This window comes from Cupressus sempervirens, chromosome 1 (genome assembly GCF_028749045.1).
Source record: "Cupressus sempervirens isolate cs-2001-9-10 chromosome 1, ASM2874904v1, whole genome shotgun sequence".
Classification (NCBI taxonomy): domain Eukaryota; kingdom Viridiplantae; phylum Streptophyta; class Pinopsida; order Cupressales; family Cupressaceae; genus Cupressus; species Cupressus sempervirens.
Genome location: NC_143118.1, coordinates 445,622,487 through 445,640,505, shown reverse-complemented (window position 1 = coordinate 445,640,505; position 18,019 = coordinate 445,622,487). Strand labels below are relative to the sequence as shown.

Genomic DNA, 18,019 nt, shown 5'->3' with positions numbered 1-18,019 from the left:
TGTTTGTATAAGCTCAGATCTCTCTATGATACTTGAGCATCTGAATTATTCAAAGGGGCAGAACATTTTTGTAATCAGTTTTGCTTTCTAATAAAATATTTTGTTTGTGGTGGGCTGGTTGTTTCCCTCAGTGAAAAGGGTTTTTCCTGGGATATATTTTGTGTAGGTTCTGATTGTTTTGTATTCTTGAGCCATCATTATTTGATTTAGTTATATTCTGGTTACTATCATAACATCTCTAATTTCATTAAGATGAATAGATTTCTACAGTCAGTCATGGTAGAGTGATGCATATTCTGGATTCGATTGTGTGTCATATTTTTTAATCAATATTTTGAATCACACTCAGTGATCCATCCTCTAGCTTTTCTCATCCTGATGATCAATCACCGAGTGTGATTCAAAATGTTGATGCAAAAATATGGCACACAATCAAATCCAGAATATGCATCTCTCTATCTCTAATATTTTTACTCTCATAATTCTCTGGATTATGGGCTAATGTTAGCCTACCTGCAAGATATTTCCCTATAGGGATGTCTTTCTTGTTAAGGGCTGTCTGTTTGGGAGCTGTTTCTTTTGTTTCCGCAGTTTGCTGTGTTAATGGAGTCATATGTATATTAAGGCTGTATAATATACAGAACTCTTTGACTTGCTATGACAAATCACCACAGAAAGGTTCTGATTTCGAGGTGGGGATTTTCTTATAAATATTTAGTGGGTGCTGTCACATGTTTTAGAAGTATATCAAACAAGTCATCTTCTATATTTTGTACAGGGATCTTAATAGTCTCGTGAATTTGTAGTTTTGTATATTTAATTCAACCATCTCTGTAACATAGAGGGCTCTGTTTACAAAAGTACTTTAGATGGTAAGGTTTATGCCATAAATCAAATGAAGAGAGAAGTTTCTGAAGAACTGAAGCTTTTGCAGAAGGTAAACCATAGAGTAACTTGGTGAAACTGGAAGCATTTTGTATCAGTTCAAAAGACAAATCTTTCTTAGCCTATGGCTTTGCAGAGAATTGTTCTCTCGATTGCTGGCTCCATACACCTGAATTTATTTGAAAGTGGAATGCTTCTACTTTGAGTTCTACATTTTTTTCATGGAAGATCAAATTGCAAATTGCCTTGGATTTTGCAAGTAACTTCAATACATTCATGAATATACAACCCCTAGCATTATGCACAAAGATGTAAAAAAATTTAATCTCTTGGACAGAATTTTCAGGACCAAAATTGTGAATTTTGAAACAGTGAAATCAGGGATAAATGTTCTGACAAGCCAGTGCACACAGATACATGGCCCCAGAATATGTTGCAGAAGGACTGGTGACCCGCAAGCTTGATGTGTTTGTGTTTGAAGATATGCTACTAGAGCTGACTTCTGGAAAAGAACCCATAGTGTGTGAAGGGGGAGTTCCATTAGTAGGGAGGGTAGGTCTTCTTTTGATGCAGGAGCATCCAGAGGTATAAGGGCAATTCTGTGTCACCCAAAAAAATATACTTAGACTTAGTTCTTGTTACATGTGTTTTCATTTTTGGATACCCATTTGGGTCAAATAAAGGTTCCAACTCTCACAGTTCCACTATTAGTGTGCTAAAAAATTTCGAAAAAATAGGAGCATGTAATTGGGCCATCATTTTGGTAAACTAGAAGGTGTGAATTGGCCAGATGAATGTAATTGTAATTTAGAGCATTCCAAAAAAAGAATCAGGTCAAAAGGCCCCACGGTTTGAAAGTTATTGCATTTTTTCGGGTTTTGGAGACCTCCTAAGAATGCTTCAAAGTCAGGTTAGGGGCATTAAATGACTTCCAAAAGGGCCAAAAAATGGGGGACGAGTAAAGCTGGTCCATAGGGCTATAGAGCACTTTGAGAGCTTTCCGGAAATGTAAACGGTTCGTCAATCGGAGCTACGGTTCAAAAGTTATGCCTCCCGGAAGTTCGGTTACTGTTTCTGGATTCTTCTAGATTTGCACCGACTTCTAACGCAGCTTCTGGAACCTTCTATTTGGTCGGTGGATGCCTACTAGCACTTTCTAGAATGTACTCCTAGTCCTTAACCCTCCGGGGTCTATTTAAGGAGATTTCTGGCATTGTAAAAGGCAGTTTAGAGTGGAGTTTGAGAGGAGGTACTAAAAGGAGAAATTATCTCCACATTTATGCTATTGTAAGCCCTTAGGGCATGTTTTGAAGTTTATTTTCTCTGTACTAAATGTACTAGCTTATTTTTTAATTAATACAATTTTCCTTTTTCTGTTGTGTCCATTCTATTCTTGGGTTGGGTCCCCATCAAGTGGTATCAGAGCTAGTTTTCCTGAGTGTGTAGACAGAGCGTCGACTGTGAGGCAGTTTGCACCAGGACTGTGTGGTTGTGGGTTTGAGTTAAAAGATGCCTCCATGAAGAGAGCGTGGCGAAAGGGCCAGAGCTATTAATCCTGAGGAGGTTAGAGCCCTCCAAAGGCAGGTACAAGCATTGCAGGAGGAGCTCCGTAGAGGAACAATTGTGGCCGCAGGTGATGAAAGTGAAGATGACAACGAAAAAGACGAAATTGGACTAAAAGGGGAATTTGACGGAGAAGTTCTGAATCATGCAGAGGAAAGGCTTTTTAGGGCCATTACTAAGTTTGGGAAAAGACCTACAATTGAAGTGGGTGTATTTTCAGGAAATCTGAAACCAGATGAGTTGATCGATTGGATCAATGAACTGGAAGAATACTTTGAGTATGAGGATATCAGGGACCCAGATAGGGTTAAGTTTGCAAAGGCCAAACTAAAAGGCCATGCCAAAATCTGGTGGCAAGAGGTCCAATTGGAAAGAAATAGAAGAGGAAAGGAGAAGATCACAAGGTGGGATCGCATGGTGGACAAATTGAAGAAGCAGTTCATTCCTATGGACTACGAGCTTGATTTGTTTAAGAAGATGCATGGGTTAAAGCAAGCAGGAAGATCAGTCCAAGAATATACAGAGGAGTTCTACCGACTCTTGATTAGAGCAGGGCATGCAGAAGCAAATAAGGAGAAGGTTGCTCGTTATATCAATGGGTTGCGACCTAGCATCCAAGAGGAATTAAGTCTGGTAAGAATGACCAGCGTTGAAGAGGCAGACCAGTTTGCCCTACGAGTTGAAGAGAAGCTGAATAAAAGGTTTGAAGGAAGACAAAGAGGGCGCGGTCAAGGAGGAAGGGGAAGCGGTAGATCATCTGGAGGCCGCAATGAAACCCAAAAGAAAAATGAAGATATGGGTACTAGCAGGAACCATAGGAATGGGGGTTTCAACCGCTCTATGATCAAGACTTTGGAAATCAGAGAGGAAGAGGTAGAGGACGTGGACAAGAAAGAGGAGGCTTCCGTGGTACCTGTTTCCATTGCAATGAAGAAGGTCATCGTGCCTTTGAATGCCCTCAACAACAAGGAAGGACAGATAGGAGAGCTAAGGGCCAAGCTAGGGTTGCTCATGTGGATGAGGATGCACAATCATCACATTCAAAGGATGCAGAAAGAGGAAAAACCTTGGTAAATGAAAGAGTCCTACTAACTGGTGAAATTGAGCCAGGACAACGGAGGAGTTTGTTTCGTACCAGATGCAAGTGTGAGGATAAATGTTGTGACGTGATCATTGATGGTGGTAGCACTGATAACTTGGTATTAGAAGAGATGGTCTCTAAGCTGAAGCTCAAGAGGGAAAAACATCCCCAGCCCTATCGGATTGCTTGGGTAAAAGATGATCATAAGGTCCTAGTAAGTGAACAGTGTTTAGTGAAATTTAAAATTGGGAGTTACCATGATGAAGTTCTCTGTGATGTTATTTTGATGGATGTTTGCCATCTATTGTTGAGTAGACCATGGCAGTTTGATAGACATACAGTACATGATGGACATGCAAACACATACTCTCTGACAAAGGATGGAGTTTGCCACAAATTGAAGCCCATGAAAAAGGAAGGTGAAAAGGTATGTAGCAGTGCTAGGATTTGTCTTGTTGATGAAAGGAAGTTTTTAGATGGCATGAAACATCAGCATATGTGCTATGCTTTGATTCCTAGGAAAGATAAAGAAGGTAGTAGTGAAATACCACTTGAAGTTTCAGATTTGCTAGGGGAATTTGGAGATATTATCTCTGATAATGTTCCAGATGGATTGCCACCAGTAAGGCAAATCAGTCATCAGATAGATCTGATTCCAGGAGCTAGTTTGCCTAACAAGGTTGCTCATAGGATGGCTCCTGCTGAAACAGAGGAACTAAATAGACAGGTTCAGGAGCTGTTGAGGAAGGGCTTGATTCGAGAGAGCCTGAGTCCATGTGCAGTACCTGCAGTACTTGCACCAAAGAAGCATGGAGAGTGGAGGATGTGTACAGATTCTCGAGCTATAAATAGGATAACCATCAAGTACCAGTTTCCTTTGCCAAGGATGGATGATCTTATGGACTGCTTGAGTAGAGCTCAATACTTCACAAAGATAGATCTCAAGAGTGGCTATCATTAGATACGGATTCGAGAAGGAGATGAGTGGAAAACAGCCTTCAAGACCAAGGAGGGTCTTTATGAGTGGTTAGTCATGCCCTTTGGATTGACGAACACCCCAAGCACCTTCATGTGGCTCATGAATGAGGTACTTAAGAAGTTCTTGGGGAAATTTGTTATTGTTTATTTGGATGATATTTTAATTTTCAGCAAAACTTTGGAAGAACATTTATTGCATATTCGTAGTGTCCTTGAAAGGCTAAGGGAAGAGAAACTGTTAATTAATCTGAAGAAGTGTATCTTTGCAAAAAGGGAGTTAGTCTGTTTGGGGTTTGTTATATCACCTGAAGGTCTCAAAATGGATCTAGAGAAGGTAAAAGCCATCCTGGAATGGCCTACTCCAAGGTCTGCTACTGAGGTAAGATCATTTCATAGTCTGGTTAGTTTCTACAAGAAGTTTATTAAGAATTTCAGTGGCATATGTGCACCCCTAACTGATACAATAAGAGGGGATAGAAAAGAGTTCAAATGGACTGCAGCAGCTGCAAGAAGTTTTGAATTACTGAAGAAGAAGGTGACAGAACAGCCTGTGTTGGCACTTCCAGATTTTAGAAAAGTGTTCCAGGTGGATTGTGATGCTAGTGGCAGTACTATTGGAGCTGTATTAAGCCAAGAAGGTAAGCCTATTGCATATTTTAGTGAAAAATTGAATGATGCAAAGAAGAAGTATTTTGTTTATAATCAAGAGTTCTATGCAATAGTTTAGGCCTTAAAGAAATGGAGGCATTATTTATTGCCAAAGGAATTTGTTTTGTATACTGATCATCAGCCATTATAGTACCTAAATAGCAAAGGTAAATTGAATCAGAGGCATATGAAGTGGGTAGAGTTCTTGCAGAGCTATACATTTGTGTTGAAGCATAGAAGTGGAAAATCTAACAGGGTTGCAGATGCACTAAGTAGGACACAATTGTTGCTTACAGTAATGCAGGTTGAAGTAGTTAGGTTTGATGAACTCAAGAATTTGTACCCCGAGGATCCTGATTTTGCTGAAGCATGGAAAGCTTGTAAAGAGCATGTTGCTGTAGATAGAACCAAGTGGTTAGACTATTTGATTCAGGATGGCATGTTGTTCAAGGGTAGTCAATTGTGCATTCCAAGGAGTTACATGAGGGAAAATCTGATTAAGGAGAAACACAGTGGAGGGATGGCAGGACATTTTGGTCGAGATAAGACCATTGCCATTCTTAGAGAACATTATTTTTGGACTCAAATTTCACAGGATGTGAAGAAGTTTGTATAGAGTTGCCAGGTTTGTCAAGTTGCCAAGGGGTTTAGTCACAATACTGGCCTATATCAGCCATTGCCTGTTCCATTAAGGCCATGGGAGGACATAAGTATGGATTTTGTTCTTGGATTACCAAGGACACAAAGGGGTAATGACTCAGTATTCGTGGTGGTTGATAGGTTCTCCAAAATGGCACATTTCATTCCATGCCACAAAACTCATGATGCTGTCCATATTGCAGACTTGTTTTTCAAAGAGGTGGTAAGACTACATGGTCTCCCAAGGAGTATAGTTTCTGACAAAGATACTAAATTTGTGGGGTATTTCTGGAGGACATTGTGAAAAAAGTTGAGAATAGACTTGAAATTCAGTTCCGCGCATCACCCACAAACTGACGGCCAAACAGAAGTGGTAAACAGAAGTCTGGGCAATTTGCTGAGATGTTTAGTTGGGGATAAGCCCAAGGGATGGGATTTGATTCTACCACAAGCAGAGTTTTCTTATAATAACTCTATAAATAGGAGTACTAGAAAATCACCATTCCAAATTGTATATGGGAATAGCCCAAGGACTGCACCAGAATTGAGAAAGATAGAGCAAGGGGAGAGGACAAGTGCTGAAGCGGAAGAATTTGCTGAACATATCAAGCGTCTACATGAGGAGGTTCAGGCACATATTACCAAGATGAATCAAGAGTATAAAGCTACGGCTGATCAAAGGAGAAGACATAAGGAATTTCAAATAGGGGATCTAGTCATGGTGCACTTACGAAAAGAAAGATTTCCAGCTGGTACTTACAACAAGCTGAAAATGAAGAAATTTGACCCTTGCAAAATTTTGAAAAAACATGACTCAGAAAAAGCATATGAAGTGGAGCTGCCAGATGGTATTCACATTTCTCCCATTTTCAACATTGCAGATTTAACAGAGTATCATGATGATGGTGCAGATGAGGAACTGGTGTTAGAGCCATGTCCGATTCCTACTTCTAAGAAGGAGGAGATAGAAGACATTCTAGATCGTCGTGTGGGTAGGAGTACCAGAAACAGACAATATGAAGAGTATTTGGTCAAATGGAAAGGACGACCGATCAAGGACTCAACTTGGATTTCAGCAGCTGAGGTTTCCCATTTGGGATTTCCTCTACCATTCATAAAGTGACAGGGTCACTTTTCAATCTACCTTGGGTGTCTGATGCAGGAGCATCCAGAGGTATAAAGGCAATCCTGTGTCAGCCAAAAAAATATACTTAGACTTAGTTTTTGTTACATGTGTTTTCAATTTTGGATACACATTTGGGTCAAATAAAGGTTCCAACTCTCACAATTCCACTATTAGTGTGCTAGAAAATTCTAAAAAAAATAGGAGCATGTAATTGGGCCATCATTTTGGTAAACTAGAAGGTGTGAATTGGCCAGATGAATGTAATTGTAATTTAGAGCATTCTAGAAAAAGAATCAGGTCAAAAGGCCCCACGGTTTGAAAATTATTGCAGTTTTTCGAGTTTTGGAGACCTCCTAAGAATGCTTCAAAGTCAGGTTAGGGGCATTAAATGACTTTGAAAAGGGCCAAAAAATGGGAGACGAGCGAAGCTGGTCCATAGGGCTATAGAGCACTTCGAGAGCTTTTTGAAAATGTAAACGGTTCGTCAATCGGAGCTACGGTTCAAAAGTTATGCCTCCCGAAAGTTCGGTTACCATTTTTGGATTCTTCTAGATTTGCACCGACTTCTAACGCAGCTTCTGGAACCTTCTATTTGGTCGGTGGATGCCTACTAGCACTTTCTAGAATGTACTCCTAGTCCTTAACCCTCCGGGGTCTATTTAAGGAGATTTCTGGCATTGTAAAAGGCAGTTCGGAGTGGAGTTTGAGAGGAGGTACTGAAAGGAGAAATTATCTCCACATTTATGTTATTGTAAGCCCTTAGGGCATGTTTTGAAGTTTATTTTCTCTGTACTGAATGTACTAGCTTATTTTTCAATTAATACAATTTTCCTTTTTCTGTTGTGTCCATTCTGTTCTTGGGTTGGTCCCATCATCTTTGAACCCCAATTAAACCCCTAATGGAAGGGAGAGACAAAGAAGTGAAACTTAAAAAGTGGATTGATCCAAATCTTGGTGTTGTTTGTCCTAATGATGATATTCTTTGCTTTGGAATGATAGTCAAAGCCTGCATCAATGAGGTTCTTGGGGCACTATTAGACCTTCCACATTAGATACACTTTCAGAACATTCTAATGGAAATTTGAGGCTTTGATTTAAGTTATTGCAAGGTGATTCTTACTATTAAGTGCTATTAATGGCATCTTTGATGTCATTATAGAATATATCTCGGGATAATAATGGTACCAATGATATCTTTGATGCCATTCTAGAACGTCTCTTGGTATAATAATGATTGACAAGTAGTCAAACGCTTGTCCAGTTTACATTCAATCTCTTTTAACTTTTTCAAAATAATTTTAAATTAATCATCCATTTAGATAAATACATCAAAAACATGCCAAGAATGTGGTGGAATGGTTTTCCAATCAATCTTGAGACAATAAGCAGGCCCAACTCTTCTTTTATCAGGAACCTACATCTTGAAGGTTGTGGGGTTGTGTATAGTCAACGCATCCTCTAGGTGGCAGCTGCACTAACATATTAGCACCTCTCCAATTCTCTATCAAGGTAATTCGGAAGCAACCAAATCCATTACACTAGTCTGACTGGTATATTTTCAAACAAGATTCTTAGTGCATTCCTGCAACTATTTTGTAGCTTGATTGAACAGTAGTAGAAAAGAAGCAACTCAGTACTGTGAAGGGTCCCTCCCTCAAAAGTGAAAATAATTGCTGTGCGCTTTGCGAGACATTGCAAGTAGTAGCTTTCAGATTATTAACATTGATCAGCAGAGAAATTTATGAGAGACTTATCACCTGCTATTCAGTTGTAGTTGTGGAAATTAATGGGATACTCCCTTCTCTAAATATGGAGTTCTGTTTGCACTTTACACACAAGAGAAGAGCCAGAATCTCTACAATTCAATCCCTTTATGTCTTTCATGCTGGCATACATTCATCTCTGTTAGAAATCGTCGAAAGAGAAATTTTGCATAATTCTTCTTTATTGAATTTTAACAATAATTTCCATTTTCTGCTGTTTGTGAGAATTTTTTAGCAGAATTATCTAGTATTGAATGGATCCCAGCTACTGCTGATGCTATAAATGAAATGGCTATCAAAGCCGTCTTCACATATAATGAATAGTAGACGTCAGACCACCTCCATATGTTAAACTTACTACATTCTTGTTCACAAACTCTATACATTGTACATTGCATTTCTTCAAAATTTTGTGTCATTACACTGGCTCTTGTACTTTAAAGACTAAAGTGCAGAAAGATAGACAAGGCATGTGAAATGTTTTAAATAATTCCTTGATAATCACATTTTCTGAGCCTAAATATTATTCTCAATCAGAATATCCAGTGATTAGAGTTGCTTTTATCTTTGTCTGCATAACAACAACTCTTAGGCTACATCTCATTCCTCATCTACCATTGTAGGGAAGACCAATGAAGAATAAACATACAGATATATGCATGGAAAATTAACTCCTTGCAGGCCTCGTAAACTGAATCCACAATCGTTTATTAGGATTAGATGGCAAGAGGACTCATCCATAATGATAACTGGACAAAAGGCAGACTTCAAATTTATACGCCCCCCTGGTACATGATATTTCATACCATCAATGTCTACAGCTAAGAAATCCTCATTACCAGAACCCACTCCTGTGAAAATATCAAAATGCAAATAGATGAAAATTTCCTGTTTTATCCCAATAAGGTTGAATTTTTATTGCATTTATAAAACATTTCTAGAAGCATGGAGTTAAGTTGAAGAACATAATTAATAGTTATGTCCAGGTGAAGTTTGTTCAGGAGATTTCACAGATTGTATGAAATTAAGGAAATAACTCCAAGAAATCGTAGCACCTACATGCATAGTTTATGCAAAGAATATAAAATCTTTCATTCCGCGATTTATGTATAAATATCAAATTTAAGACTCCATACAACTCTGAAACAATGATATCCACTGTAGATTTACAGAATTTCACAGGATTATATTTGTGAACATTAAAAACATATTTTTATGGCTGTTAAGATATAGATCAGATTAGATTCTTAAATAATTCAGTGTACAAAATTGGATGCCTGAAGAATGTTAGCAGACATATTAAGTTGGATTTGAAGCATGTCAAGAAGATATTTGCATATTATCAAAGCAAAAGGATGAATGTGTTGTCATGATTTCAGTCCCCCTATATTTTTCAAACTTCTAGGATTAGGGTTGAGTCAATGTGATGTCATGTCGTGTCTAGATTGCCCTTAAGGAACTTCTCCTCTCATCTATCCCTTTGTGTGCACCTAGGTGGGCATTCAAAAGCAGTCTAATGCATTCGCTCATATTAAGTGATTAGGAAAGGGAGGGTAAGTTTATACATTTCCTAGATGAGAGGGAAGTTGTTCTGAAACCATAATGCTTTGATCAAGTGTTCATGGTGAAGACAGGATGCATTTGAAAAGAAGATCACACTTACATTCAGAGCAAAAGGCAGCAGAGAACATTGATATCAAGGCCAGAGGATATGATGTAGATCATGGAAACAAGTTAGAACGAAGAGCATTCAAATCTGATGCATAGTAAGAACTCAAATATCTAGCAATGGGGAAAAACTTGGTTAAAGGTGGCAAAAGACCCTATTGAAATGTAATTGACAGTGCAGATTAAATCTAAGTATCCACGTTTGCAAGTTGAAGAGTCAAATACTCTAAAGGACATGTCACAATAGTTAGATGGGGATCAAATCGACGGATGGTGTTTTAAGATGGAATTATAAGTGCTCTTAAGTATTTTAAGGCAGTGAAGTTGCGATAAAGAGCTAACCAAAGCAATTAAGATCTGAGCTTTCGCATCAATGCAAGGAGTTAGGGCTGACTTCTAGTTAAAGAGGCGAAGCAGTGAAAGTCCTTCATCCCATCATCGTTGGCAATTAAACTTGACCTGAGGTTAAGGTTGCAAAGGAGCAAAAGCTTATGATCGCACCATCACAAGGTTAAATGTTAGGTTAAAATCTTAAGTTGCAAGCTTGTGAGAGGTATTAAGCAACAGTTAAGTCAAATAGTTATCATGTGGTTGCACGGTCTCAGTAGCAATTAAATTCTTTGGTCAAGAAGCTACAAAACAGGATAATAGTCTTTTATGCAGTTTTCGCAGTGTCGCAAGGTGTTAATGTTGACTCTCAAAGAAGGCTGTGAAGGTGTGAAAAGGGTAATTACAACAGTAAGATTACAAGTCATCGCTACTTTGCAATCAATTAAAGTTGACCCAAAGTTAGGTTTACAAGGGAGTGAAACTATGTATTCATAGCTTCGTAGAGTTAAAGTTAACCTAAGATTAAATAGTTGTGAAAAGGCGATAAATGGCCAAATCAGTAAAGTTAATGGATCACATCGTCACACGATTAAGCCATAAACAAAGATTTTGAGTTGTGAAACTATGAAGAGTACATGATAGTTAAGATAGCCAGTGATTGCAACATCGCATTGTTTCATTTGCAATTATGGTAGGTGGATCTCATCATCCCCTTTCCAAGGGAAATCTCTATATGGCCTCCATATGAACTATTTAAAGGTGTCCAGTTGATGTCTGAAGTAAAATGTGTATCCCAAAGGTCCCTGCACTAATGCCCCTCCATAGATGTATGCATATGGCATGTCCTTCACAAGCTCTCTCTCCACAAGATGTTTGAATACTACGATGTGCTCATATGCCTAGATCTCTAGTAATGTGACCCTAGTACTAAAGGACAATATGCCTCTAAGAAACCTGGTGGAAGTAATAGTATAACATCTCGAGCATGCATGGTCCCCATGAAAACATTGTCTTGTCCATCACCATCCGCTCTAACACCTTGCCCCATTCCATAGGGAACCCATGTCATCTCCTATCTAGAATTAATAAACCACCCACCACCCATTATATCACTACAATGCGGCACTCATGTCGAGCTACTAGCACCTCCCATCCTATCTCATAATCTCTTATGCCTAACTTTGCATCCCCGCATCTAAACATCTGATGTAGCATAGCCTGCCCTGTCATGGGGTCCCTTCCAACTCCCTATGCAAAAGAATCTAAAGGATATGCCATACATCCTCTAAGGTCACAATAGCCTCCCCATTTCGTAGATGGAAGGAACTCGTCTCCAAGTACCATCTCTCTATCAATGTTTTCAACAAGCCCCTGTTACTCATAATCTCAAGCATAAAGGTAATGTGGTATAGCTCAAGCCCAACTAATATCTCCCACTCACTGGAAGTTATCCTATGATGTAATGATAGGCTTTATGTGCCTATGTCCCCTTGTCCTCAACAAAGGAATGTCCTCCTGCATGATCATACACCTTTTGTCAACTTTCCATGGCTTTCTACCAAGTTTGACCTAAGTTTGACCTAGATTTGACTACATTTGACCATGTTTGACTAGGTTGATCGAAGTTTTGACTTCTTCCTAGGGTTTTGAGCATGCACACCAAATTTGGAGTCATTTGGAGTCTATTTTCCCTATTTCAAGCTATCGACACATTAAGGTGTGCAGTTGGGCTTACCAATTTTCCCTAGGCACACTTGGGTGCATTTTGGGTGCACTTGGGGTAGGCTACCGCCCAAAATTGCTTTGGGGCCTTCTTTGACCCCCATTTGACCCCTATCTAACCTAGAAATGTGTAAAAAACATAAAAACACACAGAGAGGACTTGATATACTCACTAGTGGTCCTACATCTACCCATCGCTACTAGGTACACACTCATTCTGTGTGATGTTTCTCCCTTGGTCACCTATCCATCTTCCTTGCTCTAGAGCTCTTTTCTCCCAAATGAGAGGGTAAAAATGACCTCCAAAATCCTCTCCAAGCCCTTTTATAGCCCTTTTTCTGCCTAGATGGATGTGCAAGAGGCCTCTTATGTGTTGGTCGTGATTTTTTTGCACTCTAGATCCCATAACTTTTGCATTTGAGCTCTAATTCTCAATTCGTCAATCGTTATGGATTCCTATCTATGTTGTTGACCTATCATATACATTTTTCAGTTAATTTCTCAAGGGGCACGCATATATACCACCCCTACTAGGGCATGTTGTTTTTGGCTTTCTCATTAGTTATTCGTTGATACAACACTCTAAATTACATTGTATCAAAGAGGGGGAAAATGTAGACACTAAAAATGGTTCATGTTTATTGTTTCAAAACATTTTCATACTAACACATCCCATTTTCTTATTTCACTAATTTTGATATTTTGGCCAAATTTGATCATCATTCGAACATATTTTAACATGTTCTTCATCATTCACACCCCCTTTCAAATCAACTGCTGATCATTTCATAACCGGTTCCTATTTTATCTAAAATTTTCAAAACCGACTCTAAATCATTTCAACATCATCAGAATCTCATCTAATCAACACTAAATCATTTCAATATCATCAGAATACTTTCTAATCAACCCAAAACCATCCCAAATCAACCCAAAACCAAATTGAGTCAATCCTAATCAATCCAAAACATGTCAAATATCCCTAATCAGTAAACACTTATCCATTCCTAAACATTTTGATGTCCCTAAGTACCTTTTGAATCTATAAAACCTATCAAATTAGACCTCGGCACTGCCATGTCCATTGGCACTAGGTCAATCTGTCATCTTTATCATCTAATTATCAACATTGTCGAGTCCCTTAGTGTTTGATCGTGGCCTTATTCAATCAATTTAATAACATTGAAGATGTTTGTTGATGTTATTTTGATCAACTTTATCAATCAACTTTGATCCTATGACATTTACAACGTTAGTTAAATGTCATATCTCCTTAATCTATGGCATATGTCCTTGACATGCTATCAATCCTAATCACCCAATCAATTTGATCATGGCTTTGATCTATCCACCATTATCCTAGTCGATCTACATAATCATCACAATTAATCAAAAGGGTAATCCCACGTTTATTTCATCAAATTGGCCAATCATTACTAATTTGTCCTATACGATTAGATAACCTATAATCTATTCCTATGCCATTTCAATCATTTTGTTCATCCCAATGTGCTAATTATTCTTACTAACCAATATTCTCAATTAATTAATTGATCCATCTTTGTGAATTATGGGAATTCTTAATTTCCTAATTCATATTTTCCCATTTCTAATTTCTAATCTACTAATTTCCATTTGAGTGGAATTATGCATTTTTAATTCAAAATTCCACCCAATCCTGACACATGACCATAATGCATCATAGATTCTCTCTCTACATATGGCTAATGTGTGTCATATTTGGCATATATTCTTTCTTATACATAACTATAATAAGCGACACTTGTCATAGATTCTTGTCTACACTTGGCTATGATGTGTCATAGGCTTGTCGTAGATTCTCTTCTATTTTTGGTCATGTTGACTTATATGTCTCATAGAATCCTACATATGGTATATTACGTCATATTTTTTATAGAGATTCTAAGGAATATTGTGCCAAATTGCACACTTGAAATGACAAATGTCCATTTTCTCATTCATTTCTAACCTCTTGCATTTTGGCTATAAATTGAACCATTTTGCACTGTTTTGGAGGCTTGAACCACATTCTTTTGAATCACGCCCAAACCATGCTTCTAGTATTCTTGATAACATTCATCACATAACTTTGTCATTAGCCTTTTTCTTTCAATTATGTGTGCACTATAGGCAACTGGAGCTACATCAACAATTGAGAAGAAAGAAGGACATGGGAACTACACTTGAAAAGGGGGTTTTGTTGTTTCCAATCTCCTTATTTTTAATAGTTTTCATGGTAGATTGGATGAGATTTAACATATGTTATTTGATTTTGTGGTTGTTTATAGTATGCTATGCCACCTATTTTCTATTCCTACATAGAGTGTCATATCAAGATGATTGATGAAGAGGATTTGAGAAGGATATAACGAAAGGACCTAGAAGAAAGGTTGAGTTATGAAAAACTACAATGAGCACTTGGCTAGTTAGACTTTGATAGATAATATAATTGTTTAATCATAATACAAGTGGAGAAGATAGTTGTACTGAAGCCTAGAAGAAGTGATCAAAGAATGACCAAATGCATAGGCTTGACTGAGAAAATGAGTAAAAGACCAGAAGATTAAAAGGAACTTCAAGTTTAAGCTGAGTGATGCTAGAGTTGACCAAGTGAAAGTATAAGTTGAGCAAAATATAGTGTCGACCGAGCATAAGTATTGACCAAGATTCAGTATATGTGCCAAAAAAAATTGTTAGTAGCGATCGAGTAATCTAGTGATGACCTAGTGTTAGAGAATTGTGTTGGCTAAGGGACAACATTTGATATATTTTGAGAAAATCGTGATTTCCAGTTGACACAGTTGATTTCTTAAAATATGGAAAGCATGTTGAAGATAAGGATGGATGACCTAGAACATTTAATTCAAGAGAAACTATGTTTGAACCATTTCTATGAAAGAATTCAAGGAGAAGTTTCTAGAAAAGAAAGACGAAGAAAGGTGGATAGATTCATTGTATGTGTTGAATCTAATCAAAACCCTAAGATCTACGGTGATGTTTAAGCATCAAAAGATCAGAATTACCTACTTAAGGAGGTACAAGTGCTAAGCTTGGAGAGGTTAGCAGAGTTGGTGAAGACCTTAACAAGGTTGGAGCAATTTTTGATGCTATTGATTAGTGAACTTGAGTAGGAGGCTGAGAAGAGATGTGAAGAGTTGAAGTGTGATTGCTTGAAGGTTTTCCAAGAAGATCAAAATAGAGATGACAATGGAGGCTAGTCAGTGGATCAACATATGAACTGAATTGTGATCTGTATTTGCAAAGTGAGTTGTATTTCTCATATCAAACCTTATGTTACTAACCATTGTATCAATATTGAAATCCTTTAATCAAGGTCGACTTAACAGTCATATGTGAATCCTTTAATCAAGGTTGACTTAACACTCATATGTAAATCCTTTAATCAAGGTAACATTCTAACATTTTGTTCTTAAAACCTCTAACAAGGCCACTTCTAACAGGGTTATTAAATCTTTTAATAAGCTCACATTTAACAGTGTGTTTTGATGCTTTGATACAAATTGTTAGAAAGTAGAGTCCACCAATACAACTGAGGGGGTGAATTAGTTGTATGCTTAATTCGATTCAAATTCAACTTATTAAATCTAATTCCAATAACCAAGACATGCAACCATAAGAAAACTAGCATGCATTCTTGTTGGTGTAAATAAGTATTTACTATTTACACATTACTTAAGTTTACTTAGGTCAATGCATTATTTTATTATTTCTTAGGTGAGACACTTAGGAGTTTGCATACTCTTATGAGTTGTCATGTTGATGATACTAGAGTAAGCAACCCTAATTCAACACATGGTGTCTACAACACTGGAGTTTGCATAATTAATTAAGGTGTCATGTAGACAACACAATTATTAGCACTCTTAATTAAGCACATGGTGTCTACAACATAATTTTGTGTGCTACACCTTTGTAGGCTTATCCTCACATCATCACACTTACTCTTGTGCTTAATGGAGGATAATCCACTTTTGGTGGACATGTGCTTGTTTGTAAAACTTATCATGTTGTTGATTCCTAGGCATTATAGAAGCATTCGAGAGACCTTTATATACAGGCACTCCTAGTGTACTTTTACAATACACATTGAATTGAATACTATATTGTTATTCTAATCATACTCTTTCTGGTCTACTGTTGTGCTTGTGCTTGAGTTCCTTGATCTTGGATGATTTTTCCCTAAAACAAATTCTTACATGGTATCAAAGCTATACCAAATTATTACATGGTATCAGAGCTTGGGAAGATTCTCTTCACATAGCTATTCAAGACCATTCTTGCTTCAAGCACCTTGACCCAAATCTGGAGAATCCACAGATATTAGGAGCATTTAGAGCCAAAGCAAACCTCACCATTATGTCTAGAACGTCAATTCAATGAAAATCAGCTATAAATTTGTCTATATTGGGCCAAAGTCGATTTTGAGGAAAAATAATTTCAAACTAGCACCCTAAGGCCCGATTTGAAAATTAGGTATGATCATTTGCAGATCTGCTTAATTGTTTTTTCAGATCTATTAATTGATTTTTCTCTGCAATTATTTTCGAATTTCTAAAAAAAAATCAAATTTTTTTGGCCAATTCAGCTTGCAGAGAAATTTTTTCTGCAGGAACTAGGCGGTGAAACCTTGGCCCCTGTAAGGAATATTCAGAGGGAATATTCCATTTTTTAAATCGATGACATTTAACATCATTTCCACCTTTTGATCTCTGAATTTAAATTTCTGGTCTACATATTTTACCATTTGAATCTCTGTTATTTTTTTTTCTGGATCTGCATTATTTTCTATAAAAAAATTGGCCATTAGGCCAATAGGAGAGATTTTTTGCAGACATAGATTAGAGCTTGGTGGTGCAAATTAGATATTTTTATCAAATTCAAAAGATCCAAAAACCCCCAAATCAAGTTTTGTTTCACCAAAATCGGACATTTGAAGTGAAATCTAGAGTCATTTCATTTTTGGAGGCATGATAGCGGTGATTTAGGAAAAATAATTACATTAGCAATTTTGAAACAATGATATCTCCCTCATACAAACTCCTTTTTGCAAGCATTTTTTTTTTTTGGGTAGAATTTCATGAGGTGTGTTGAGATCTTTCTCCCTAAAGTTTTCTACAACTCGCAAATCTCGATTTTTGCCACTTCAAATGATTGGTATTTGCTCATCTGGACACATAATCAAGTTTTATTTTTTTTGAAATTTATAATTTTTTGTCTACTTTCCAGATTTGCAATTAGATTATAAGCTTTTGTGGACAAAATACTACTTTCAAAAATAGGCCCTAAATTGGCATGTGGCTATCGCACTAAGTGCCAAATCATATATTAGGGGGGGTTAATTGATTATTTATGCATTTTGGGGGGTACATTTATTGATCTAATGGAGTCTTGTCACATATGTCAGTCTGGCATAAGACCAAAGTTGACACTAAGGAACTATCAAAAATGGAGTGCCTTAATCATTGATCATCTAAGTAGAGAACATCTGGAAGTATTTCCTTATCTCTCCTCGAAGATACTACCACCTAATCCTAATTGGGAAAATCATATTCATCTTCTTATTTGCTTTATGTA

At 37.4% G+C, this 18,019-nt stretch overlaps 1 pseudogene across 1 annotated transcript in view; it reads left to right on the top strand.

Moving 5' to 3' along the window:
• Nucleotides 1-18,019, top strand: part of LOC149578224 (uncharacterized) — a 29,965-nt pseudogene that overhangs the window by 5,200 nt on the left and 6,746 nt on the right. Inside the window, exons 2-5 of the transcript XR_016356053.1 lie at nucleotides 592-692; nucleotides 827-1,451; nucleotides 7,801-7,939; nucleotides 8,080-8,142. The product of XR_016356053.1 is annotated as an uncharacterized LOC149578224 (transcript). The remainder of the gene's footprint in view (nucleotides 1-591; nucleotides 693-826; nucleotides 1,452-7,800; nucleotides 7,940-8,079; nucleotides 8,143-18,019) is intronic.